This window comes from Eretmochelys imbricata, chromosome 7 (assembly GCF_965152235.1).
Source record: "Eretmochelys imbricata isolate rEreImb1 chromosome 7, rEreImb1.hap1, whole genome shotgun sequence".
Taxonomy (NCBI): domain Eukaryota; kingdom Metazoa; phylum Chordata; order Testudines; family Cheloniidae; genus Eretmochelys; species Eretmochelys imbricata.
In genome coordinates, this window is record NC_135578.1 from 51,399,053 (window position 1) to 51,426,949 (window position 27,897).

Genomic DNA, 27,897 nt, shown 5'->3' on the forward strand with positions numbered 1-27,897 from the left:
TGGGGGAAGGGTTTGGAAGTGGTGGTTCATGTCAAGGAAGTTCCGGCCCAGGAAGCTTTCAAACAGTCCTTCCTTTCCTCATGAATGTCATCACGTTGCCACCCTGTGATAGTAACTGGATGATGGGTAACACTTACAAGGCACTACTTGCTAACCTTTGTCAGCCAGTGCTTATCAATAGGATGTTTCATACCAGCATAGGCATCTATGTTCTGTGTCCAGTGGCTTTTTCGACATCGAGGAAAGGACCTCCAGTACATTCTGCCTGGTTTCATTTAGAGTCATCTGTGTGTATGTGAACTTGTATGTCAGTTTGGCTGAGTGGTTCTCTAGGCCTTTTTGGAGATGTCACAGTCATATAGGAACTCTGTGTTGCCTAGCTCAGACCTTATCACTCTCCTACACAGTCCCTATGCTCCTCAAGTCCAGCAGGAGAGGGACTAAAGTTTACTGAGAGCAGAAGCAGGATCGAGGATGGCTAGATGGAGAGTGAAGAGGGGCGGTTGTGTGAGGGAGAAGGTGATGATTAAGGATACAATGAGGTCATGAGTTTCCAGGACCTCCGTGACTTTTTCTAGGGCAGGGCTGGAGCTGCTGTCAGCCCTGTGGCTGCCAGAGCAGCAGCTGCCAGAACAGTGGATCAGAAGCCAGCCCTGGTCCACCAGCCATTGGAGCTGCCCACATGGCTGGAGCAGCTACAAGCCCTGGCAGTGCTCTGTTTTTGTGTGTAACCCACCCACCCCCCTCCTGGGTGTTTTTAATAAAAGTCAGGAACAAGTCACAGGTTTCTGCCAATTTTTGTTTATTGCTTGTGACCTGTCCCTGACTTACAAAAAATACCTGTGACAGAATCTTCCTTAGTGATGTTTTAAATGCCCTCGTCTCCAAAGGGCTGAGCTGCTCATTCACCAGCAGATTGTGGGGTTTTTGGTCACGTTTAACTCACTTGCCAGTGTAAGCTAAACTGGGAGCTGTCCAGTAGTCCATTTTTTCTTAAGTGTTTCTAATGTGCTCAATGCTTTACTCTGTGGGTGCTGATGGACTGTCTTGTGATATTGTGCGTGCACAGGCCTGAACTAGTGTAACTTCTTTTGTTTCATCAAAATGTATAGCTTTTGAGGTCACTCTTCATTGAGTGCATTGTAGTTTGGTTAGTAAGGATACTAGAATTGACCATGGTAGGTAGGTGTCCACAAGCACACTTATAGTCATGTATGCACAGTCCTGTGGTGAGGGCATGAAAACAGCAACAGGAGCAAAATAATAAAAAATATTAGATTTTTCATTATCTTGAGTTAAAAAAATCACACTATCAATTTCTCATTTAGGCTATACTTAGGGTTACATTTAGTGTATTGCGCAGGAGAATTGAGCATTGTTCCAGATCCGTTACAAGTAATTACGGTGGCACAGGCTGTCTTGCTTAGCATAGGTTTATAAATAGGAGTTTCCGTTGCTCAAGATGATGCCCCTGTTCTTTCCATTTTTCGAAAGCAGTGTTCTCCAGCCTTTTTACACACATCACTTTTTGAATTTAAGTGCAACCCAGGATCTACCCCACCTGTTCCCCGAAGGCCCACCCTGCTCCATCCTCCCCTCTCTCTGTCGCTCGCTCTCCCTCACCCGCACTCACTTTCCTTGAGCTAGGACGGAGTTGGGAGGGGGTACAGGCCCTGGGCTGGACCAGGGGGTTCGGAGTGTAGGAGGGGGCTCCGGGCTGAGCCTGGGGCAGGGGCTTGGGTGCAGGAGGGGGTAAGGGGTGCAAGCTCTGGGAGGGAGTTTGGATGCAGGAGGGGGTAGGGGGTGTGGGCTCTGGGAGGGGACCCAGGGCTGGGGAAGGGGTTTGGGGTATAGGAGGGAGTATGGGGTGCTGGTTCCAGGAGGGGGCTCAGGGCTGGGGTGCAGGCTTCCGCTGGGTGGCACTTACCTCCGGCGGCTCCCGGCTGGCGCAGCGGGGCTAAGCCCCTGCCTGCCACAGCCCCACACCACTCCTGGAAGGAGCCAACACACCCCTGCAGCCCCTGGGGCGGGGCATGATGCTCTGCATGCTGCCTGTTTCTGCAGGCACCACCGCTGTAGCTCCCATTGGCTGTAGTTCCCCATTCCTTGACAATGGGAGCTGTGGGGGCAGTGCTTGTGGGCAGGAGCAGCACGCAGAGACCCCAGCCTCCCCCGGGGCTGCGATGGCTGCTTCTGGGAGTAATCTGGAGCCAGGGCAGGCAGGGAGCCTTCCTGAGGCTGGAGATCATGATCGACTGGTAGAGTCTCCAGGATCGACCAGTCAATCACGATCGACCGGTTGGTGACCACTGTTCTAAAGAGACCTGTACGTGCACAGGATTTCCCTTCAAAGAATCGTGTCTGCAAAACCTTTAGGACGTGTTTAGTTTCATAGAGTTTAAGGCCAGAAGGGATCATCAGATTATCTAGCCTTATCTCCGTCACAGGCCATCTGTGGTGTCATGAATCATTAATCATAGATGCACTTCAGGGAAAAATAGTTCTTTCAGCAGAAAGACCGAGGAGTACTTGTGGCACCTTAGAGACTAACAAATTTATTTGAGCATAAGCTTTCGTGGGCTAAAACCCACTTCGTTGGATGCATGCAGTGGAAAATACAGTAGGAAGAGATCATAGAATCATAGAATATCAGGGTTGGAAGGGACCTCAGGAGGTCATCTAGTCCAACCCCCTGCTCAAAACAGGACCAATCCCCAATTAAATCATCCCAGCCAGGGCTTTGTCAAGCCTGACCTTAAAGACTTCTAAGGAAGGAGATTCTACCACCTCCCTAGGTAACGCATTCCAGTGTTTCACCACCCTCCTAGTGAAAAAGTTTTTCCTAATATCCAACCTAAACCTCCCCCACTGCAACTTGAGACCATTACTCCTTGTCCTGTCCTCTTCTATCACTGAGAATAGTCTAGAACCATCCTCTCTGGAACCACCTCTCAGGTAGTTGAAAGCAGCTATCAAATCCCCCCTCATTTTTCTCTTCTGCAGACTAAACAATCCCAGTTCCCTCAGCCTCTCCTCATAAGTCATGTGTTCCAGACCCCTAATCATTTTTGTTGCCCTTCACTGGACTCTCTCCAATTTATCCACATCCTTCTTGTAGTGTGGGGCCCAAAACTGGACACAGTACTCCAGATGAGGCCTCACCAATGTCGAATAGAGGGGGACGATCACGTCCCTTGATCTGCTGGCTATGCCCCTACTTATACATCCCAAAATGCCATTGGCCTTCTTGGCAACAAGGGCACACTGCTGACTCAGATCCAGCTTCTCGTCCACTGTCACCCCTAGGTCCTTTCCGCAGAACTGCTGCCTAGCCATTCGGTCCCTAGTCTGTTGCGGTGCATTGGGTTCTTCCGTCCTAAGTGCAGGACCCTGCACTTATCCTTATTGAACCTCATCAGATTTCTTTTGGCCCAATCCGTCTAGGTCCCTCTGTATCTTATCCCTGCCCTCCAGCGTATCTACCACTCCTCCTTGTTTAGTATCATCCGCAAATTTGCTGAGAGTGCAATCCACCCCATCCTCCAGATCATTTATGAAGATATTGAACAAAACCGGCCCCAGGACAGACCCCTGGGGCACTCCACTTGACACCGGCTGCCAACTAGACATGGAGCCATTGATCACTACCCTTTGAGCCCGATATATACACACACACATGCACACCGAGAACATGAAAAAATGGGTTTTGCCATACCCACTATAACGAGAGTGATTAGTTAAGGTGAGCTATTAGCGGGGGGGGGACGGGGACGACGATGACTTTTGTAGTGATAATCAGGATGGCCCATTTCCAGCAGTTGACAAGAACGTGTGAGTAGGGGGGAAAAAATAAACATGGGGAATTAGTTTTACTTTGTGTAATGACTCATCCACTACCAGTCTTTATTCAAGCCTAATTTAATGGTGTCCAGTTTGCAGGTTAATTCCAATTCAGCAGTTTCACGTTGGAGTCTGTTTTTGAAGTTTTTTTGTTGTAGTATTGCCACTTTTAGGCCTGTAATCGAGTGACCAGAGAGGTTGAAGTGTTCTCCGACTGGTTTTTGAATGTTATAATTCTTGACGTCTGATTTGTGTCCATTTATTCTTTTACATAGAAAACTGTCCGCTTTGGCCAATGTACATGGCAGAGGGCACATGAAGACATATATCACATTGGTAGATGTGCAGGTGAACGAGCCTCTAATAGTGTGGCTGATGTGTTTAGGCCCTATGATGATGTCCCCTGAATAGATAAGTGGACAGAGTTGGCAACGGGCTTTGCTGCAAGGATAGGTTCCTGGGTTAGTGGTTTTGTTGTGTGATGTGTGGTTGCTGGTGAGTATTTTGCTTCAGGTTGGGGGGCTGTCTGTAAGCAAGGACTGGTCTGTCTCCCAAGATTTGAGAGTGAGGGATTGTCCTTCAGGATAGGTTGTAGATCCCTGATGATGCGCTGGAGAGGTTTTAGTTGGGGCTGAAGGTGATGGCTAGTGGCATTCTGTTACTTTCTTTGTTGGGTCTGTCCTGTAGTAGGTGAATTCTGGGTACTCTTCTGGGTCTGTCAATCTGTTTCTTCACTTCAGCAGGTGGGTATTGTAGTTCTAAGAATGCTTGATAGAGATCTTGTAGGTGTTTGTCTCTATCTGAGGGGTTGGAGCAAATGTGGTTGTATCAAAGAGCTTGGCTGTAGACAATGGATCGTGTGGTGTGGTCCGGATGAAAGCTGGAGGCACGTAGGTAAGTATAGTGGTCAGTAGGTTTCCGGTATAGGGTGGTGTTTATATGACCATCGCTTATTAGCACTGTAGTGTCCAGGAAGTGGATCTCTTGTGTGGACTGGTTCATGCTGAGGTTGATGGTGGGATGGAAATTGTTGAAATTATGGTGGAATTCCGCAAGGGCTTCTTTTCCATGAGTCCAGATGATGTCGTCATCAATGTAGTGCAAGTAGAGTAGGGGCGTTAGGGGATGAGAGCTGAGGAAGTGTTGTTCTACGTCAGCCATAAAAATGTTGGTATACTGTGGGGTCATGCGGGTACCCATCGCAGTGCCGCTGACTTGAAGGTATACTTTGTCCCCAATTGTGAAATAGTTATGGGTAAGGACAAAGTCACAAAGTTCAGTCACCGGGTTTGCCATGACATTATCAGGGATACTGTTCCTGACGGCTTGTAGTCCATCTTTGTGTGGAATGTTGGTGTAGAGGGTTTCTACATCCATTGTGGCTAGGATGGTGTTTTCAGAAAGATCACCGATGGATTGTAGTTTCCTCAGAAAGTCAGTGGTGTCTCGAAGATAGCTAGGAGTGCTGGTAGCATGGGGCCTGAGGAGGGAGTCTACATAGCCAGACAATCCTGCTGTCAGGGTGCCAATGCCTGAGATGATGGGGCGCCCAGGATTTCCAGGTTTATGGATCTTGGGTAACAGAATACCCCTGGTCGGAGTTCTAGGGCTATGTCTGTGCAGATTTGTTCTTGTGCTTTTTCAGGGTGTTTCTTGAGCAGATGGTGTAGTTTCTTTTGGTAACCCTCAGTGGGATCAGAGGGTAATGGCTTGTAGAATGTGATGTTAGAGAGCTGCTTAGCAGCCTCTCATTCATATTCCGACCTGTTCATGATGGTATAAAAAAATTCAGTTTTTTCAGAGTAGATGTAGTGACTCCTTATTATTGGATTTCAATTTTCAGTTTTCAGGTGTATACTTTGCCACAGTGGGCTGATCTATGACATTGTTGGTGTGTCAGGACATTGCGTAAAGAATAAGTGAGCCTTAGCCCTGGAGATATTTTGGTCAATGATAAATTCTTTGAGGAACCCCAAGAAGCAGTGGAATTTTAAGGGGAGATTGAACTGTTGGTGTCATGCTTATTCTTGAGCATTGTTACTAAAGTCTTCTGTAGCTAAAAGCATAGACAATATCAGAATTATCATTAGTTGATGTGGGCATGGTATAGTGGAGCCAAACGATAGGAAGGGAATAGAGAGCAGGAGACTTTTAAGGGGTGGTATAATATATGAAAGCAAAGTTGATTGAAACTGCACTGCACTCCATCTTGCTCTGTTTAGTCCTTATCAGTTTTAAAAGACTGCTAGATTGATGGACCAGTGATAAAGTCCAGTAATTTGGAATCTGACACAGGGCTTTGGAGCTGTGCTCCGGCTCCGCTCCAGCTCCAGGCAAAAACCTGCAGCTCCGCTGCTCCGGGCTCCAGTTCCGGGCTCCTCTCCAAAGCCCTGATCTGACAGGACTAGAAATCACTGCATTCCAGCTGACAACTATATGTGGTGTGTAATGCATTCACTTCTAGCTCTGGGAGATGGAGATATGACAGTTCAAAATCTTGTGTGCAGTGTTAGAACCATGTCAGTCCCAGGATGTTAGAGGGACAAGGTGGGTGAGGTAATATCTTTTACTGGACCAACTTCTGTTGGTGAGACAGACAAGCTTTCAAGGTACACAGAGCTCTTCTTCAGGTCTGGGAATTGGGAAACATAGGCCTTGTCTACACTGGCAAGTTTCTGCGCAGTAAAGCAACTTTCTGCACTGTAACTCCTGAGGTGTATACACTGCCAAGCCACTTAGTGCGAAGAAACTGCACAGTTGTAGCACTCTAAAAATAACCCACCCCAACAAGAGGCGTACAGCTTTCTGCACCGGGCCTACAGCTCTGCGGTGCCAGTGTAGATACCGTGGCGATTACAGCACTGCAATTGGCCTCCAGGAGGTGTCCCACAATGCTTATTCTCACCTCTCTGATCATCGGTTTTGAACTGTACTGCCTTGCTTTCAGGTGACCAACCGTCATCCCCACCCTTCACGTTCCTTTGCAAATTTGAAAGTCCCCTTCCTGTTTGCTCGGTGATGTGTGCAGTGATCTCAGCACATCTTTCCAGGTGGCCATGCCTGCTCCACACACCAGCATTTGGGGAGAGGAGGCTGTGCAGTCCCAGATGCCCTCCAGCCATAGGAATTATGATACCTATGGACAGACTTCACGATGCATGATAGAAAGGGGCCATGACCGGGACACAATGCAGTATAGGAGCTGCGGAACACCTACCCAAGGTGTGGGAGGCAAACCGCCACTCCAGTGCTGCACCCACGAGCTGCTGGTTCTACAAAGAGCTGGACATGATACTCAGTGGCGACCCGACCTCCACTGCAAAGGCCCCTGTGGATACTTCGTTGGCTCGTGTGCCAGTCGAGAGTGGACTGGCTCAGGAGGAGGAAATCTTTGATGGGGAGGGGGATGCAGAGGCAGAGGATGACTCAGAGGCCAGGGATGCATGCAGCCAGGAGCTCTTCTCTACCCCGGAGGAGCCGAGTCAGTCACAGCAGTCGGATCTTGGCGAAGCACAAACAAGAAAGGAGGCCCCTGGTAAGTGAATCTGATTTTGGGAATTGCTGAAGCGAGTTGTTCTGGGCAGGAGGGTTGCAGAAAGCAGGCTTGTCTCCCACCACATGCCTAGTCTGAGCAGCAGAACAGGGTGTTGATAGATTCCCTCGCTTCATGTGAATTTCCCTCAGAGATCTCCAGGAAACTCTCGTAGAGCTCCTGGGCAATCCGCTGCCGCAGGTTCCTTGGCAGAGCTGCTTTGTTTCTCGCCCAATTAATGATAATTTTCCCGTGCCACTTTGCCATCATGGGGAGACTGTGTGTGTGTGTGTGTGTGTGTGTAAAACCATGGCTGCACACAACAAGCTGCATAGGGGCCAGGGTGGAAGCCGCAGGTTTGGAGAAGACCCTCCCTCGGTTCCCTGCTCACCCTCAGCAGCGAGATATCTTCCATAATGATTACACCTGTGGAAAGTGTGGGGACAGGAATGATTATCAGGCGCCCCCTACAGTGCTGGCTTGCCTGGGGTCAACCAGTTAGTGACAGGTGTGTAAGTACTGGCTGTGTTTTAAAGCACTGAATCAGAGTTGTCTGTGTTGCAAACAATAATGCTTCTGTAAAATGTTGCATTTAAACTTCACAGAGATGACCTTGAGAGCCCAGTCTCCCTCTTTGTTATCAGCGGCAGAACGGCTGCGCAGAATTAGAAAGCGGCCAAGAAGAACTTCCTCCGTGAGGTTATGATGCACTCCACTGCTGAGAAATAGGAATTGAAGGAGTGGTGGGAATGCGAGAAGACGGACTGAAAGGAGAACGTGGCACACCAGAAAGAAGCCACGGAGTGGCTCTTAAAGGTTGTGGAGCGCCAAGTGGACACGCTCCAAAGTTCTGCAGCCACTGCTAGTCATCCCAGACGTGCATCATGATGTGATCCCACCATTCAGTGCTTGTTTCCTGAGCCCAAAAGCAGTGTTCCACTGTGGTCAGCACCTCCGTGAGTGCCACAAGCAATCTCGTGTTGTAGCTACTACGCGTGGCGAGATCAATGTCGCACTCTTGCCTTTGTAGTTTAAAGAATAATTCCACTGCCCCTCATGACGTGTTGGTCAGTGCGAGCAGCATTCTTGTCAACAATTCAGGATCCATTCCTGCAGCCAGAAAGAGGTAGGGCAGGGCACGCAGTAAACAAACGGTTGAAAGATGGTGCCAAATGCAGATGGAAGAACAGGGATTGCTGGGATGCGAAGCAATGCGTCATGGGGCATTGGGACAGGACTCAGGATGCCCTGCAATTCTTCCCCCTTTTCTCCCCTCCAACCTTGCACCCCGGCCTTCCCACTAGTCTTAGCAGCAAAAGAGAAAGAGGTGCTCTGTGGAATAGCTGCCCAGAATGCACCGCTACGAATACCACTGCAAGTGCTGCAGGTGTGAATACGCTATTGCGCAGGCAGCTGTCAGTGTGAACACACAACAGTGGTTTCTCTTCTGCACTTTCTGAGTGGCATTGTAACTGCCGGCACACTAACTTTGCCAGTGTAGACATGCCCTTAGAGTGTTACAGGTAAATACAAAGGTGAAAAAGATTGTTTAGCATTCAAGGTGAGGTGGCCCATTAACACCCCGCCAGCACAACTTTAACTACCCCCGCACCCCCCCATCCATTAAACTCTCGGGAACACTCCCACATCAGCATCAACTTCCTGGACACCAACAATGGAACTCAACAGAAAACTATATACAGAAACCCCACGGATCACCATACCTACTTTCATAGATCCAGTAACCACCCCAAACATACCAAGAAATCTCTTATCTACAGCCAGGAGCTCAGATTCTCCTCAAAGCATGTTCTCTGGTAAGGCTAGGATATACACCTTAAAATGCTCAAAACTGCCTTCACCAAAAAAGGACGCTCCACAAGAGAAGTAGATCCTATCATGGAATGGGCCACTGAGAGAACCTGTTTTAATATAGGTTTCAGAGTAACAGCCGTGTTAGTCTGTATTCGCAAAAAGAAAAGGAGTACTTGTGGCACCTTAGAGACTAACCAATTTATTTTAGCATGAGCTTTCGTGAGCTACAGCTCACTTCATCAGATACATACCGTGGAAACTGCAGCAGACTTTATATATACACAGAGAATATGAAACAATACCTCCTCCCACCCCACTGTCCTGCTGGTAATATAGAAATAAAACGCCCTCTCAACGCACATGTTACGGGGCTTATTCCTTCATCTGCTTACTTCCCTGGTCCTTCTCACATGAACAGAGAGCAATAATACCCAAAGTCCAAAGGTGCAAACAATTTGATGTTTATTGGGGTGAACTTCCAGCAAGCATGATTCCAGTTTCCTTCCTCAGTGTCCCCCTTCCCAGCTCTGACACTACAGAGCCTTACCTGTGTCCCTGTTCCCATTCACCCCCTTAGCAAAACATGATTCCAATTTCCCCACCCCCATTCACTGTTCCCATTTCCCCCCCCTTACTTCCTGATTGACTGCAGACTATATAATAAAACTTGAGTTCTGCTTAGCTATACCTTAACCAACCAATCATTTTCCTGAAATTTAACTAACCAATCCTAACATATTGTAACATGATTATTTAACCAATTATATCCCACCACCTTAATTACTTTACACCCAGCAAAATTAATTATACAGCAGACAGAAACAATCACAGAACCAGACAGATTATACAGACAAACAATAGCAAAGTGGGAACTATAATGACAAAACAATACAGAAGTGAGGATTTCACAACTACATCTATAAAGACATAAGGGTTTCCTAGCTGTCTATTGATAAGTGAGTTCTTACCGAACAGAAAACTATCAAACTAAACTTCCTTTACGTCCTCTAGGCTCTTCCCTTTCTCTGGAGGTGATAGATCAGATCACCTTTCTAACAGCCCCAGATTGCCTTATTGGAATGTGAAGATGTGACCATACACTTCCCAGGTTATGGCTGCCTCTGCTGTTTAGCCAAAGATCTTAGCCTAAGAACAGGGTCACTATAAGAGAAAGCCCGTAAACAGGCAGACTGTGATTTTTACTCTTTCTTTTATACCTCTATAACTAGCTAAGTGATAAGAATACACCTAAATTCTTAGAGTATAGGCCTTTACAGACAGGCCTGAATATCTGTATCCTAACAGCACACCGCTAGTTGTCATCTACCACTCCACACTGAAACTCATATGGGGTATCGTCAAATAATTACCACCCATATTCGGTGGGGGATCCCATCCTGACAGAAATCTTTCCTGAACCCCCCTCTTCTGGCCTTCAAAACACACCCCCAACCTCTGTAAGCTCATCAGAAGCAAGCTCCACATAGACCAGGACACACCAACAAATAGCATCAGAACCTGCCAGAACAACAGATGCGAAACTTGTGGACATACCTCCACTGCTACAACGATCAGCACCCCCACAAGACACCTTTCAAAATCCGTGGGTCCTACACATGCCTATCACAACATGTGATGTACCTCATCCAGTGCACTAAATGCCCCAGTAGCAACTATACGGGAGAAACCAGACAATCATTACGCTCTCAAATAATTCACATAGGAAAACGATAAAGGGCAAAAACACGTTGTCACCTGTGGGTGAACACTTCATAAAGAGGTCACATACAGAATGATCAATCAGTCCTTATCCCCCAAAGGAAACCTGCACAACACTTTCAAAAGACGAGCCTGGGAGCTTAAATTCATAACTTTGCTAGACACTAAAAATCATGAACTGAATAGACGCACTGGATTTATGGCTTCATACAACAACCCACTAACATCCTGCCTCCCCAGCGACTTTTCTCCCTCTCCCTTCCTTTCCTCCTTGTGACTGGAGGGGTGTTAACTGGCCACTTCACCTGGAATGGTCCCTTTAAATGTGTTAACTACTTACGTTGAACAATCTGTTCCACCTTGTATTTAGCTGGGACACCTAAGTTTCTCAGACCTGAAGAAGAGCTCTGTGAAGCGTGAAAGATTGTCTCTCTCCCCAACAGGAGTTGGTCCAATAAAAGATATTATCTGACCCATCTTTTCAGTTTAAAATCTTGTCACTCTGACTACGGTCTTGGTTCTCTCCCCAACCCCCATGATTCAATTGTGACATAATATGAAAATCTCTGTATCCTACTGTATTTGAAAGCAGCTTAAAAGGGTGGGTCTCAGATGGTATTCAGAGTGTCTACACTGCATTTTAACCCTAGGTTAAGGATTTTCTGACCCGTGTTCAAACCCAGTGCTCTGGCGTGCACAGACATGAGTCAAAGTAACCCTATCCCAGAATGCCTAGTGCCACCCCCCCACACCGGTGTCAACATTCTAGCCCAGTGGTTTTCAAACTTTTTGAGCTGAGCCCCCCCATTTGAGTTAAAATTTTTGGTTGTCCTCCCCAACCCAGACAGAAAGAGGTCAGTCGGTGTGGAAGTGGTGCTCCCTCCCCAAGCTCTGGCCTTCTGAATGTTCCTCCGCAGGTCCTGGCCCACAGTTTGAAAATCTTTGCTCTAGCCCTACAAATGTTTTGCACTGTGGGAAAATTCTACTATCTACCCTTTTTCCTAACTGTGATGGTGCTACTGATGAAATTCAGGTGCCCATAAGGAGGGGGGACACTGCATAACGAGCTCCTTTATAGCTGTCCTAGTAGAATGACTGCAGTTGGAGAAGGTTTTATAATGAACTACCATCTAATCTGAGAATTATGCTGAGTCACACTGGCATGAAAATGCCCACATGCACCTGTTTTGAGGATAATGAGGACATCAGTCTCCAGGGCTGTCAAACTATTAAAATTAAACTGCAGTTCTTAAGATTTTTAAAGGAGCTGGGTGAGGAGCTCACTGGACTGTTAATATTGATTTTCAGTAAGCCTTGGAGTACTGGGGAAATTCCAGAAGACTGGAAGAAAGCTAAAGAGCAAATTTTTAAAAAGGATAAACGGGCTGACTTAGGTAACTATAGGCTTCTCAGTCTGACGTTGATCCCTGGCAAGGTAATAGAGCAGCTAATATGGGACTCGATTAATAAAGAGTTAAAAAAGGGTTATGCAAATCAACATGGTTTATGTAAAATACTTTGACAGGCTCTAATTTACAGTCTTTTTTTGAGCAGATTATGTGTTTGGTTGATAAAGGTAATAGTGTTGACATGACAGACGTCTGTAAGATGTTTGACTTGTTAACCACATGAAATTTCAATTAAAAAACAAAACTAGAACAATATAAAATTAACACAGCACACATGAAATGTATTAAAAACTGACTAACTGATAGGTTTCCAAATGTTCTAGAACAGCGGTTCTCAAACTGTGGGTCAGGCTCGGGGGATTCAGCTGGGGAGGGCTCAAGTTACAGGCCTCTTGGCTGGGGATGAAGCCATTGGGCTTTGTTTTGACCGTTTCCACCCCCAAGGTGCTGGGGCTCAGGCTTTGGCCCCCCCACCCGGGCCAGTGGGACTTGGGTGGGCTCAGGCTTTGGTCCCCCATCCTGGGGTCATGTAGTAATTTTTGTTGTGAGAAGGGGGTCGCAGTGCAATGAAGTTTGAGAACGTTTGGTCTAGAACAAGACCTAGAAACCTATTTCAGGGCAGAGCAGTTAAAGTCAAATGCCACAAAGAGTGGTCTCAGGTTTCCATTTGAATAATACCCAGGCCAAGAAGACATTAAACATCAATTTCTGTGAGTCGCCATTAATGCACAATCATAATCCATGGTACCTGGGGATAACCCTGGACTGCATGCTCAGTTTCTGTCGCCACCTTGAATAAACCAAAAGGCAAACAAAGGCCAGGGTCAATATCGTACAGAAGCATGCAAGAGTGTCTTGCGGAAGTGACTCCCACACCCTCCAAATATCCATACTAGCTCTGGTCCATTCCACACTATGCCCCAGTTTGGAGCGGAAGTTCACACACCATTTTAATGGACACTGAAATTAACACCGCTCTTTGCATAGTTAACTGCATCCTCACACCAGTGCTATTTCCATGGCTATCAGTATTGGCTAACGTTGCATGAGCAACTATTCAACAAGATGCTGCAACAGTTAGGGGGTACATAAAGATCATGGCAAATACTACACTACCGCTCCGCCATGATCTAGAACACCCTCCTCACCACTGACTAAAACCAAGAAAACCCTTCTGATCTCGTGCCACAGCCCTCCTTATGGAAGAGAAGGGTGTTTGCAGAAGAGGTCTGAAGCCTGGGCTGCTGCCAGCATGCCAAACAAAAATCTAATCGACCCAACTGTGCAAGTGCCAGACTTCTCCTCCCCACAGTGTGTGTGGACCGCTCAAAACCATATTCGCACCTGATATGGAAGATGTACATATTTACTTCATAGAGGGAAAGTGGGGGAATCATCAAACTGTGACTGTGATGTGATGCAAACTATTGGATGCATCAGACGGTCACATGCTCATCAAAGCAGACTCCAACGAGAGACTGCTGAATTGGAATTAATTTGCAAAGTGGATACAATTAACTTAGGCTTGAATAGAGACTGGGAGTGGATGGGTCATTACACAAAATAAAACTATTTTCCCATGTTTATCTTCTCCCCCCTCCCACACCCCCTACTGTTCCTCAGACGGAACTGCTGGAAATGGCCCACCTTGATTATCACTACAAAAGGTCCCCCCCCCACTCTCCTGCTGGTAATAGCTCACTTTAAGCGATCACTCTGGTTAGAGTGTGTATGGTAACACCCATTGTTTCATGTTCTCTGTGTATATAAATCTCCCCATTGTATTTTCCACTGAATGCATCCGATGAAGTGAGCTGTAGCTCACGAAAGCTTATGCTCAAATAAATTTGTTAGTCTCTAAGGTGCCACAAGTACTCCTTTTCTTTATGCTCATCTTGGAGGTGTCACAGGCATTCACATAGCTAATACGTCTGCTCTGGACTGGATAAAAGACCTTAAGATCCAACTGTAGTCATGCCATTGCTTTCACTGTTCCACTATCACCATATGGCAGAAAAACAAGAATTGTAAATGGGGAATCATCAGTCTGTTTCCAGTAGGGTCGTGCAGGGGTCTGTTTGTGACCATATACTATTTAACATTGTTGTCAGTGACCTGGAAGAAAACATAAAATCATCAGTAATAAGGTTGCAGCTGATACCCAAACTGGGAGAGTGGTAAATAATGAAGAGGATAGGTTACACATACAGAGTAGTTTGGATTACTTGGTAACCAGGGTGCAAGGAAGCAATATGCATTTTAATGTGGCTAAATGTAAATGTGTAAATCTCAGAACAAAGAATGTAGGCCTTACTTACAGAATGGGGGAGACTATCCTGGGAAGCAGTGACTCTGAAAAAGATTTGGGGGTGGTGGTGGATAATCAGCTGAACATGAATTCCCAGTGTGGTGCTGTGGCCAAAAGAGCTAATGCATTCCTTGAATGCATGCACAGGGGGATTTTGTATAGGAGTAGAGAGGGTGTTTTATTTGGCACTGGTGTACCGCTGCTGGAATGCTGTGGCCATTTCCACAAATCAAGAAGGATGTTGATAAATTCGAGATGGTTCAGAAAATAGTCAGGAGAATTATTAAAGGATTAGAAAACATGCCTGATAGTGTAATACTCAAGGAGTTCAAAGAGAAGATTAAAGGTTGACTTGATTATAGTCTATAAGTACCTACTAACCGTGGGCTTTTCAGTGTAGCAGAGAAGGGTCTAAAATGATCCAATGGCTGGAATTCAGACTGGAAATAAGGCCTACATTTTTACAGTGAAGGTAACTAACCATTGGAACAGTTTACCAAGGGTCATGGTGGATTCTCCACCGCTGACCGTTTTTTTTTTAATCAAAATTGGATATTTTCGTAGAAAACGCTTTTGGGGAAATTCTCTGGCCTGTGTTACACAGGAGGTCAGAATAGATGATCGTAGTGGTCTCTTCTGGCCTTCGAATCTATTAAAACCTATTAATCAAACAGCTGATGTATTGTTACATCTCTGCTTTCTGTATGGTTTCTTTCTGCTATCTTAATCACCAAGTTCAAATTTTTAGTTTTTGCAAATCCTAGGAAAGCAATGTAGAACCTCCTTGGTGTTAGTATTTTCCATTAGAAATTTAACCATTTTTTGCAGGATGTTGAAATAGTAACTAGACAGACAGCAGGTCAGCTGTTGGAAGTTTGTTTGCTGTGTGAGCTGCAGACCTGCTATTTTTCTGAAAGCCTAAATGGAACACTAGTGTCTCTTGTCTGTAACAGCTCCCTAAATTACCGTGCTTTGGCATTACAGGGCTAGTAGACTTCTTAGTGATCATTATATTGTTAGTTGTGGTTGTAAACCAAAGTTACCAGTACCCTGTGTCTGAAACTTCCAAACTTGGGTGCATAAAGTTAAGAGCCTAAATCTGAATTTTTGATATTTAAATGAATTCCCACTGAAATCTCTTTGTACTCTGGATACTTTCATCTCTGAAAATCAGACTGCTAGGAAAGGTACCGCCACCTGGTATGCTCCTGTACCTTTCCTGGGTGCCATGGTCAGTAGAGCTGAGGGCTGAAGTGCACACTGCCTGTGCACCACACCGGGTGACATCTCCCACCTGATGTTGCTGGGATGGAGCAGAGAAAAGTGGAGTAGTTGTAGCCGCTAATAGCTAAGAGGGGAAAGGAACAGCAGCAGGAAGGGCTGGATTAACTTTATTTTTGTTGCCCCTAGTACCCTGTCCCACAGGAGCAGGAAAAGGTGTCACATGAGTGATGTGGTTTTGAGTGGGCTCTCAAATTCCTGGCACAATCTTGCCCTCTGAGATGAACTCTTGGGTCAATAATTTTTGTGGGTCAGAAGCCACACTGACCAGTGTTACAGTATTTGAAAGGTCCATGGAAACCCATCTGTCAGTCTGACTGTACAGCTCTGTAGAACCCTTGTCCTTACCTTGGCATCCATGAGAATGGGTGGTGAGAGGAACTTGGGAGTGGGAATGGAGGGTGTAAATTTTGTGATTATAGACACACATTCCCCCTGATCTTGCAAACTCTCATAATTTTCTGAAGAAAACATTTGATTTTGCAGATAACTTTTAGTCTTGGTTTGAAGCTAACGGTCCTTCTGTTTAAACTTTCTGGGGTCAGAGATTCAGGGGATGGAGGGGGAAACTGGTTAAAAGAACACTGTGCTGGATTTTCCAGTCTGTTGTGGCCACTTTGATGCAAAGTGGCTAGACTCTGGCTGTAGCTGGCCTGTGGAGAATTCCTCCTCATTCAGGGGAGCTCTCCATTGGTGGAGATGGCAGAATTGTCTCCTGTGCCAGCCACTTCCACCCGTGTAGGGGGTTTGGCAGAGGGGTACTCCATATGTCAGTGGAAGATTGGGTGTCAAGTCTCCTAGAGATCCTATGTCAGTGGCTTAAGTTAGAGCCACTGCAGCCAAGGAACTGCTTTAACTTATGCTGATGCCAGGGGGCACAGGATGGTGGGGGGAGGGGTCTGCAGCTGGCTCCCTCATGCACAGTTGAGAATCTGGCCCATTGTATTTTCTATAGCTCCCCAGATTTCCGCCCCCCCTCCCCGCGTTGCCTATAAAAAAGCCTAAACGGAGGGCCTAGTCTACACTAGCAGCGCAACATCACTGTCGCACATCTGGTGAAGATGTGCTATGCCGACGGGAGAGAGCTCTGCCGTCGGCATAATAAATCCACCTCCTCAAGAGGTGGTAGCTATGTCAGAGAAGGTCTCCTTCACGTAATCCCGTTGAAACTAATAGGACTCCTTGGAGTTGGCTGCTGCTCAATGTGAGCAAGGCTGGCAGACTGCGGCCCAAAGAACTTTGAGAATGCCCTTCCTATGTCATGCAAAATGTTACTTGTTGGCTCAAGGAGAGAGAGTTTTATAAACCTGCATAGCGTGAGCTTGTGCTCGTACTGCTGATCCTGGAGGACAGTACGGCAGGGTATTTTTTCTTGTATGTGCTGGGTGAAGGGAGGAGTGCAATCGATAGCGTGTAGTTTAGGACATAATTGTAATTTTCCACTTCAGCTGTCAGTAATATGGAAAGTGCTGTGAAAATATTTCCTTGAGGAAATGGCACGTCCGTTAGTCAATAAAGGTGCAGGAATATAGGGCCAGCTGAGAGAGCTTTAAGTAAGGGTAAGGGAGCAAACTAGTGTGGTACGTCTGTGAGCTACAGGAAAGGGAAGTAGAGTCCCCACCCTTGGCACCTTTTGCGGGCTGACAAAGTGGTATAGCAGTACAGGAGAGCCATGTGTGTCCAGGGTGACTCCAACACTCATAAAGGAAAACCACCCCAGACCCTTCTGACTTGCCTTTGATCAGTGTTCTGCTTGGTGTTCCTTGTACCTTACCCTGCCAGTAGTGTGGTGAAGTAATAGAGTAAATATGCATTTATCGCAGTGCCCAAAGGTCCCAGTTGGGATTGGGGCCCCATTGTGGCTGGGTACTGCACACACATAGCAAAGACTACCACTGTCCTGAGGGGCATATGGGGTACCCCAACTCAGTGCTGTGGCTAAGAGGACCAATTTGATCCTTGGATCAGGGGAATGTTGAGTTGGAGTAGGGAGGTAGCGTTACCTCCGCATATAACATTAGCGAGACCGTTGATGGATACTGTGATGATTCTGGAGTCTGCACTTTGGAAGGGACATGGAAGGAAACTGGAATGGGTTCAGAACACATTCATAGAGTTGAAATCCAGAAGGCACCATCCACTCTAACCCTCTCTCTCGCATGCCATTACATTTCTCCCAGACACCTCTGCATTGAACCCAGTGATTTGTTTATCTAAAGCAGAGGTCCTCAAAGTGTGGGGCGCATGTGTAGGACTGTCCGGGAAGGGGGGTGGCAGGGCCTGGGCAAGCCCCCACAGGGGCACAGAGGGAGCATCACCCAGCCTCCCTTGTATCCTCTTGGCTCCCGTAGCAGCAGCAGGAACAGCAGCAGCAGCGCTATGTCTTCGTATCCATCCCAGGTGCGCCAGAACTACAACCAGGACTGCGAAGCGGCCCTCAACCGCCAGATCAACCTGGAGCTCTACGCCTCCTACATGTACCTCAGCGTGTCTTTCTATTTTGACCGGGATGATGTGGCTCTAAAGAACTTTGCCAAGTATTTCCTGCACCAGTCCCATGAGGAGCGTGAGCATGCTGAAAAACTCATGAAGCTGCAGAACCAGAGGGGCGGTCGCATCTTTTTGCAGGACATCAAGAAACCAGATCGTGATGATTGGGAGAATGGGTTGACAGCAATGGCGAGTGCCTTGCACCTGGAAAAGAATGTGAACCAGTCACTCCTTGATCTGCACAAGCTGGCAACTGACAAGAATGACCCTCATTTGTGTGACTAACCCTACCACCCCCCCACCCCCACCCCCCCCGCGCCCACAGCTCTGCTCTGGTTCCTGGCTGCATCCCACGCCTGGCCTGTGTTCCCTATAAGCTGCACGCCTTTGTGGCCACCCAGGAGAGAGTCTAATGCTGCCAGCTGATAGCAGAGCGCGCATAGGCAGCAGCTTGTGTTCAGGTGCCCCTCCCGCAATGTTGCTCCATCCTGCAGTTGTTCCCAGGAACCTCCTTTTGGCTGTGCAGAGTGGGGGGCAGGGGAGGTCCTGATATCAGGGTGTCCCCCTCTCCTCTGTCCCTATACCCAATCTTTGCAGAGCAAGGGACAGAGCCTGGCTCAGGACTCACGGTGAACAGTGAGTGAGTGCCTTTCTTAAGGAGACAGTGCACTGTTTCTGAGATTTCCCCAGCAGGCGTCTCTCTCCCTCCCACCCCCCAACACACACTTTCAAAGTGTGTCATTTTAGTGTTTTGACGGGTCTATGCATTTCATAATTTTTATTTGTCTTGCACTTAAATTTAATTCTTTGAGTAGTGAGTTCTAAAATGCCTAATCTGTCCTGACTGGAGTAATTATCCCTATGGTAACTTTTAAAAAATATATATTGTATCTAGATTTTTTGTTTCTACTGGTGGCGCACATTTGCACGTATCGCGGTGCACATAACATTTATTCCACACATGGATGGAAAAAATTAGAGGGAACGTTGCGCCTGGCCCCGTCCCCAGCCTCAGCGTGGCTCCACACCCAGCCTTGTGACAGCCCCGGCCGCTGGTCGGGGCTCTGTTCCTGGCCTGGGGCCGAGGCTGGGGCCAAGGCCAGGAACAGAGCTGCACCTGGCTGCGGGCCTGGCTGCTGGCCCCTACCGCAGTCTGGCTGTGGCTCTGCCCCAGCCTCAGTCCCACTCCTGGCCCCAGACCCACCCCCAGCCTACCCCCCTTTACCCCTGTCCATTCCCCCTCCCCCAGCCTTCTTCCAACCCCAGCTCCAGGAGGGTCGGAGGGGGGCTTGGACAGGGGTGAGGGGAGTGCAACCCTCAAAAGTTTGGGGACTGCTGATCTAAATCAAATCTTCCAGATGACAGCCCTAAGAAATTAGACATCTTCTGGAAAACCTGCCTTACCATGAGAATGAAGAAGGTCAAATTTCTCTTAGCCATCCAGAAGGGTTCTATGGATTGATGCGAAGGTTGGTTATGTCCTATGTGTACCTACATGGGGAAGAGGTTTCTGATGTTGGAGGGGTCTTTAACCTATTGGACAAAGGCAGAAAGATACAGTGGCAGGAAGTTGAAGACAAGTTGAGACTAGAAATAAGTTGCAGTTTTTTAATATTGAAAGGAATTATTACAACAACTTATCTGGGGATATGGTACTTTCTCCATCACTTGGAGTCTTAAAATCAAGAGTGAATGTTTACTATTAAGATACATTACAGTTCAACCAGAAGTTATGGACCTGAGGCATGCATTACTGGATGAGGGTTTATGGTGTTCTGGAGCTCAAAGCTCTATTGCTTCTGACCATAAAATCTGACAATCCCATCCAGTTCCTCCTGAAGTGTGTAGCGGCAGCATGAGGGGTGCATGACCGAGGACCAGTTGCTGTGGGAGGATGCTCCCTGTACCCAGCAAGGCCTGTCCCCCCAATGGCCTTCAACACCCCTTCCAAGGGCATTGGCATTAAAAGAAATACCAAAACAACACTAATGTTCTTATAAGGCGTGTTGAAGGGAACTTTAGCACCATGCTTCCTGGTTGGAGATTTGGGAGTGAAGCTCCTCCATTCTGGGATGGCATGAGCAGCATAAAACTGTTTGTAAGGTGCCTGCAACCTTAACTGCACCTTTAAGGCTTTTTGCGTGTCAATTAAACCTCTGAGTTCATTATTTGTAGCTTTGCCGAACTTTAAATTGACATTTTTCACACCTGGTCTCTGCCTCAAGGTGAAGAACGTTGGAAAGTTTGAGCAAAAACAGTGTAACGGTTTCAGAGAATAGGGTGGCCAGATAGCAAGGGTAAAAAATTGGTACCGGAGGGGAGATGGTAATAGGGTCCTATAGAAGACAAAGCCCTTCATATCGGTACAGTCCCAATAAAATCAGGGCATCTGGTCACGCTATTTGAGAATAAGGTTGGGGGAAAAATGGTAGTTTTCCCAGCGTGTTAACTTTTTCTAACCATTTCTTTGAAAAGTGTTTGTACAGTTTGAAGCTGGGAACTCAGCGTTTTGCACGGAGTCTTCCTGTTCTCAGGAGTTCTGTCGGAGCTCCTTATCATACAGAATGCATTTTACCACTGCTAGGTGTTAGTTGCCATAGACTTTGTAAAACAGGTCTGGATGACACTTAATCAGAGTATTTCCAATTTAGGCATTTCTACTGAGCATGGACAAGGGCCCACCATGATAGCTGGGATTGGTCATCCAGTTCATACTGCAGAAGTGCCAGTTGTTTCTCTCAGTGCCTGTGTTCAAGGCAAGTATGGTTTACAGTAGGCTATGTCTCCTGCTTTATGGCTGCAACTATAATTGTTATCCTTCAGATACAGTGAGGTCTTGGAAGGGGTTGAAACAGACTTAGAAGTAATGCAGATTTCAGAGATGCTTAGTCAGAGCCGGATCAGATTAAGGTTGGTAGATGCAATCTGTGGCATTGCCCTTGGTGTATTTTCTAGGAAATGAGGCTAAGTAATGACAGTACCTTAGAGGTGACTGACAAAGAGTGAGCTAGAATGCTAGCTACTTCAAATCAGCAGTTGCTCAAGGAGGGAATGATGGCACAACTAAAGCTACCCCATGAGTTACTCACAGTGTAAGTGACTTCTGCCATGTCCCTTGCCTAGTAAGATCACACAGAGAAAAGCATCTCCTGGTGTCCTTTCCATCTTGTCATAAGGGATGTCCAGTTTTACTGATGCCAGCTTTGTTGGCTTCTTTCAGAGAATACAAAACAGCAGAAATTTTCGCCTGAAGGGGAACAGGTAGGCCGAACTCATCAGAATTCTGCATTTGGGAAGTGAAACCCTGGTGGCTGGACTGTCAAATCCCCAGAGTCTGTCAGTCATAGGGGAACACTTCAAAACTATAACTCTCGAAGATCTGTAAGAACACTTGCAAGTGGGAGTGCTTATTATAAATCAGTGTTTATTTCTAGCCAGAGAAGGGGGGAGTTCCTTGTCTGAATATTTGGAAGAGGCAGAAAAAGTTGCTGAGGCCGGAGATGGAGTATGCACTTTTGTAATAACTAGTCAGTGAAAGTGCCAGTGCAAACCTCTGAAGTTTTTCAGGGTGCTAGAATCCCCAGCACGTCCTTTCATGGTACAGGGGGGACGTTCAGTCTGTATGTTCCTGTTCTCGGAGGGGAAGTGGAATCCCCAAGTAGCTTCTTTGTGACCATGGGACAGGGAATTGTGCTATGTTAGCTGCCAGCTGTCTTGACTCCCCTTTTCTAAGATTTTCTTCTCAGTCTGCTAGCTTGTTAGGAAACAGTACTTGGTTATCTGGAGAGAGAGTGAATTTAGTCTAACCTAGAATTCCTTTCTTTGCCTCCTTGTAACTGGCTATTTGGTTTGCTAGAGAAGAGGAGATGAACTGAATCGCACAAGGAGAGAAAGCTGCAGTTCTTGTGGTTCAGATTGTTAGTATTTCCAGACTGGGAAGTCATGTGTTGCTTGTTTGTCTGCCTGCCTCCCTCTTTCTCTCTCTGTGTTGCAGACTGCTCTTACTCACTGGATCAGATCATTTAACATGCTTTCTGAGGGCTTTAGATTTAACTAAAGGTGTGGGGTTTCTTTTTAACCTGATTTAGTTAATTCAGTGTCAAAGGCTGGGTGGACACTGGTTTTTGTTTAAACTAGGTTTATTTGGGTTTAACCGAAGTCCATTAGGAACAAGTTTAGGCTAGACCAAAATAAAGTGTCCACACAGCATCCCATTTATGAGGACAAAGCCTGTGATGCATGATCCATACCAGGTATTGTCTGTCTGAGCTCTCTCACTTCATTAGCAGTTGTTCATGAGTCCCCAGCTGCTCCATTCTGCTCCTCCCAGTATAGATCTGTTGTCTACAAAGTGTAAGGGTTTTCATGCTTACAATACAATACAGTCTTCTTGATTGTAGTTTTTGTTTGAATTTCTCAATCTTCTCCCGTCCTCCTTTTTAAGATGAAACATGCCCAAGAGCCAGGGAATTCCCATTTACACCTTTGACTGCACTGAATTTCCCTGTCAAAGCAAAGCTCTGCAACTGACAGGTCCAGGAGTGTCAGGACATTCCACTGATTTCATTGCCTTGTCATTTGCTTGCAGCACACAAGTATGATGAAGGGTTAAAGACTAAAGGCCTGGTTGGGTGTTATCTCTTCCCTATAGTCTTCTCCAACCCCAGCTTGTTATACCAATAAAATAAAAACCAGCAGGATCTTATTAAAGGGGAAAAGTAAAAATGCCACATTTATTGTGAATACAGAAAGAATCATAGTTAGCAGTTACTTATATCTATAACATTCCATTCAGTTTCATATTTATTCACACATTCATTCATACACGCATGCAGGTTATGAAAGGTTGTTATCATAGCTACCAGCCAGTTACTGCCCAGGTGGCTTGGACACGAAGAGGGAGCAGGGCCTTGTCAGATGCACATCTGACGCTCCTGGAAGTTGGTTTGCAGAATCAGACCCCAAAGTTCTCAGTTTCTAGAGTCCATTTTTATAGGAATTTATTCCTATGCTAGTCTATGGGAATTGCTTCATCATGCTGTTGCTGAATCAATCAACAGATGGCACATTCCTGATGGCTCCGTGTTGTTCTTTGGTTCTCCCATCCTTGAGGCTGTTGGGTGGATTCCAGTCTGCCCTCCAGGGGTCCTCTGGTTGTTTCCACTTGACGCCTTCTTTGGCCGATGGACCAAAAATTCTTAGGCTGGCACCTCCCTGATCATTGTTATTATCCACACCAAGCATCCATCCACATACATCCTCTATTTCTATTTCTATTTTAATCACAATTGTTAACAAAGTGAGATAAATACAACAAAAGGGTGGGGAGTCTCTGTGTGCTATTTCTGTTACAAAGTGTTGCTTTGAGAACAGACTCTGTCTTAGAATGTACTAATACAATTTGCTTGCGAGTTTCACACAGAGAGGGAGAGAAACAGTACCAAAAACCAAGAGACCTATAATTAGTAATACCCTGGAATTTAAACTATGGGGAATCAAACTCATTTGTGATTTTAATACAGAACTTCTTTAATATAATCCAACAAGCTTTGGCTTAACAGTGCTTCTCTGCTTGTGTCTGTGTCATAAATATAAAGGGAAGGGTAACCACCTTTGTGTATACAGTGTTATAAAATCTCTCCTGGCCAGAGGCAAAATCCTTTCACCTGTAAAGGGTTAAGAAGCTAAGGTAACCCTGCTGGCACCTGACCCAAAATGGCCAATGAGGGGACAAGATTCTTTCAAATCTGGAGGGGGGGACAAAGGGTTTTCTCTGTGTGTTACCTTTGCCAGGAACAGATCAAGGATGCTAGGCTTCCAACTCCTGTGAAGTTAGTAAGTAATCTAGCTAGAAAATGCATTAGATTTTCTTTTAGTTTTTGGCTTGTAAAATTCGCTGTGCTGGAGGGAATGTGTATTCCTGTTTTAGTCTCTTTTTTGTAACTTAAGGTTTTGCCTAGAGGGATTCTCTGTGTTTTGAATCTGTTTCCCCTGTAAGGTATTTACCATCCTGATTTTACAGAGGTGATTCTTTTACCTTTTCTTTAAATAAAATTCTTCTCTTAAGGACCTGATTGATGTTTCATTGTTCTTAAGATCCAAGGGTTTGGGGCCATGTTCACCTGTACCAATTGTTGAGGATATTATTATCATCAAGCCTTCCCCAGGAAAGAGGGTGTAAGGGTTGGGGGGATATTTTGGGGGAAGATGTCTCCAAATGGTCTCTTTCCCTGTTTTTTGTTTAAATCGCTTGGTGGTTGCAGCATACTGTTCAAGGACAAGGCGAAGTTTGTACCTTGGGAAAGTTTTTATCCTAAGCTGGTAAGAATAAGCTTAGGGGTCTTTCATGCAGGTCCCCAAATCTGTACCCTAGAGTTCAGAGTGGGGAAGGAATCTTGACAGCTTGTCACTTGCAGATATCATTATTTTATGAGGGCCGTTGAGGTCATGTGGGCATGGAATTATCTGATTTCAGGGGAAGTCAGGCAATCTGGAGCTAATCTAAAACTCCAGTGTCCTAGCCAAAGCCCCACTCAATGTGACCACAAACCTGGGGATCTAATTTCCCTTGCATAAAATGGAGCAGACTGCAGCTACCTGTACTAAAGGGGAAGGTGGCTCTGGCCTGCGGTTTTATAATCTGCTGTGATGGAGTAGGGAGTATTAACCTGGTAATGTTGCATGGGAGTTTTCCTAGTTTAGTGTCTTCTGCTAGTTTAGTGCCTCTGTTTCCCTGGGGTATTGCACCAATACTAGATGGTGATGGGAGATAAGGGTGTGACTTCACTGAGGAATGATACTTGACGGCCGGCAGGGTAAACTTATAAATTGTCTGCCTTCTGTAACACTGATAGAGAGATATGTACAGCTGTTTGCTCCCGCAGGAATTAATCACTTGCTCTGGGTTAATTTATAAGAAGAGTGATTTTATTAAATATAAAAAAGGATTTAAGTGATTCCAAGTAATAACAGACAGAACAAAGTAAGTTACCAAGCAAAATAAAACAAAACTTGGAAGTCGAAGCCTAATACATTAAGAAACTGATTACAGATGAAATCTCACCCTCAGAGATGTTCCAATAAGCTTCTTTCACAGACTGGACTCCTTCCTAGTCTGGGTCCAGCAATCACTCACACCCCCGTAGTTACTGTCCTTTGTTCCAATTTCTTTCAGGCATCTCTTTGGGGTGGAGAAGTCATCTCTCAAGCTAGCTGAAGGCAAAACAGAGAGGCTTCCAGGGTCTTTTGTATTCTCCCTCTTGTGGGCTGAAACCCCTTTGTTCTTCTGTGCAAAATCACAGTAACAAGATGGAGTTTGTAGCCACCAGGCAAGTCACATGTTCATGAATGATTCAGCTTTTTGCAGGCCGACGCCAGTGTTTACATGTTACAGTACAGACGTGTTTACACACGAATGCGCTTAACGCGCGGTAGCGCCATGCCTCCCAGTGCTACCTATTTAACACACATGACTTGTTAACACATGATACAGGAACTTGCTGTGTAGCGCTACAGATTTGGTCACTAACTCACTGACCTAGAAATCAACAGGAAGTGTGGAGTGGAAACGTGTTGTACGTCTTTGCTGCTGATGGGGGGGGGGGAGAAGGGGCAGCAATGTTAAAATGGTAAAGGATAGTCCTTTGCTGCGGCAGTGCTTTAAGGATCCTCAAAGCAGCTGCCCTGGTGCCAGCGATTTAAAACGGCCCGGGGTTCCGGACGCTGCTACCGCAGCAGTGGCGTCCGGAGCCCCGGGCTCTTTAAATCAACACGGGAACCCCAGGCGGCGCAGACCAGGCAGCCTGGAAGGGCTGGCGGGGGGATGCTGAACCCTCGCCCTGCCTTTCTGCCTGAGGCCCCGCCCCTTCCGGGGGCCAGAGCTGCCCCCGCCCCGTACCAGTAAGTGTCCTGACTTATTTTCACCCCTGTAGTAGTAGTAATGTTTTTATTAGATAACACATTTGAATTTATATTCTTGCAAAGCGCCATTAACAGATAGGCCTGTAGTATTTGGAACGCTGTGAATACGTATGTAATCCTAGATAATTATACGTGTGTGTGTGTATATATAGATATCTTAAGATGTTTCAGCATGGCCCTCTTAACCCGTGGTCCATTAACACGCGGTTGTGACGGCTTGACTCCCGACATCCGCTCATAAATGGGTCTGTACTGTAGTTTGAACTTTCCCAGGAAAGCTCAGATATGGATTGGCATCTCCCAAAGTCCATTGTCAGTTAAGTGTTTCTTGACTGGGCACTTACTGAGAATAGTCCTTTCTCAAGTAGCTGACCAAGTGCTTCACTGAGGCTGCTTAGAATCAAACACATTGAGATGCAAGTACATAGCCAATATTCATAACTTCAGATACAAAAATGATACACACAGCATAATCATAATCCGCAAACTACAACTTTTCCATAGACACCTCAGTTGACCTCCTCCACTTGACCATAGGACCAGGGCTTTGGAGCAGCTCCACTGCTCTGGAGCTGCTCTGTGCTCCAGCTCCGGGCTTCGCTCCAAAGCCCTGCATAGGACCTTGGTTGCAACAATGATCTATACGGTCACAGGTTATGTCAATAACATCACATAGGGTTTTTTAAATTAAATTTGAAATTGTAAACCTATACTGATGTTTATTTAAAATATGTTTATAATAATTTAAATGAAATACAAAAAAAAAGTGAAGCAGTACATGATTGCTGCAAAGTTTTAAGAGAGTCAGACCACTGAACTGGTGGAAGTCACTAGTTAAGCGCCTAGAATCTGAGTTCGTTGAAGTGCTAAACTAGCTTTTGACAGCAGTAGCGTCTTCTGCGGGTGTAGAGAGAGTATTTTCTTGATTACAGTTTATTCAGTTAGTTCAGTTCATTGGCTAGTTCATTCAAAGTTAAGAAACCAACTGGTAGTTGAAAAAGCAGGAAAGTTTTTCTTTTGCAATCCGTGAATAAAAGCTAGATGTGAGAGGATGATATCTACTAGTTCCAAAATCCTGAAGGATGGGCATGATGACCAGAAACTATCAGTTCAATTCACTAACTACAGATAATACTTCCTTTGTTTAATAAATCCATTTTAAATGGAAAACATGTTTTGACAAACTTTTTTCTTATGTATCCAATACACTTAAATTTAATTTTTAAAATGTTGGTTTTGTGCATTTTTTATTGAATTTGAATTTCCATCCAGATAGAGCTTGACGCCAAACACAAGCAAGACATTTTTCAGAGTAACAGCCATGTGAACATCTGATGATGCTACAGCTCACTTCATCGGATCTGTAACATCCGATGAAGTGATCTGTAGCTCACGAAAGCTTATGCTCAAATAAATTGGTTAGTCTCTAAGGTGCCACAAGCAAGACATTAATCATCTAGTAAAAAGTTAAGCTATATAATTGCTTAAATAAGTGTATAGATATAGTGTACCCTCCTGGTTAGCAAAAAGAAACACTAAATTTCATGTAAAGGCTATGATTAGTTGCAGATTGACATGTTTTA

At 45.9% G+C, this 27,897-nt stretch overlaps 1 protein-coding gene and 1 pseudogene across 4 annotated transcripts in view; both read left to right on the forward strand.

The window, feature by feature from the left end:
* Positions 1-27,897, forward strand: part of IP6K1 (inositol hexakisphosphate kinase 1) — a 71,034-nt gene that overhangs the window by 19,094 nt on the left and 24,043 nt on the right. The window contains exons 2-3 of one of the 4 annotated variants that reach the window (XM_077821863.1): positions 6,788-7,375; positions 7,978-8,328. The exons of the other annotated variants lie outside the window; for them this stretch is intronic. The gene's annotated coding sequence lies outside the window, so the exon portion shown is untranslated. The remainder of the gene's footprint in view (positions 1-6,787; positions 7,376-7,977; positions 8,329-27,897) is intronic. 4 annotated transcript variants of the gene reach the window in all.
* On the forward strand, positions 18,187-18,679 carry LOC144267766 (ferritin heavy chain pseudogene; annotated as a pseudogene).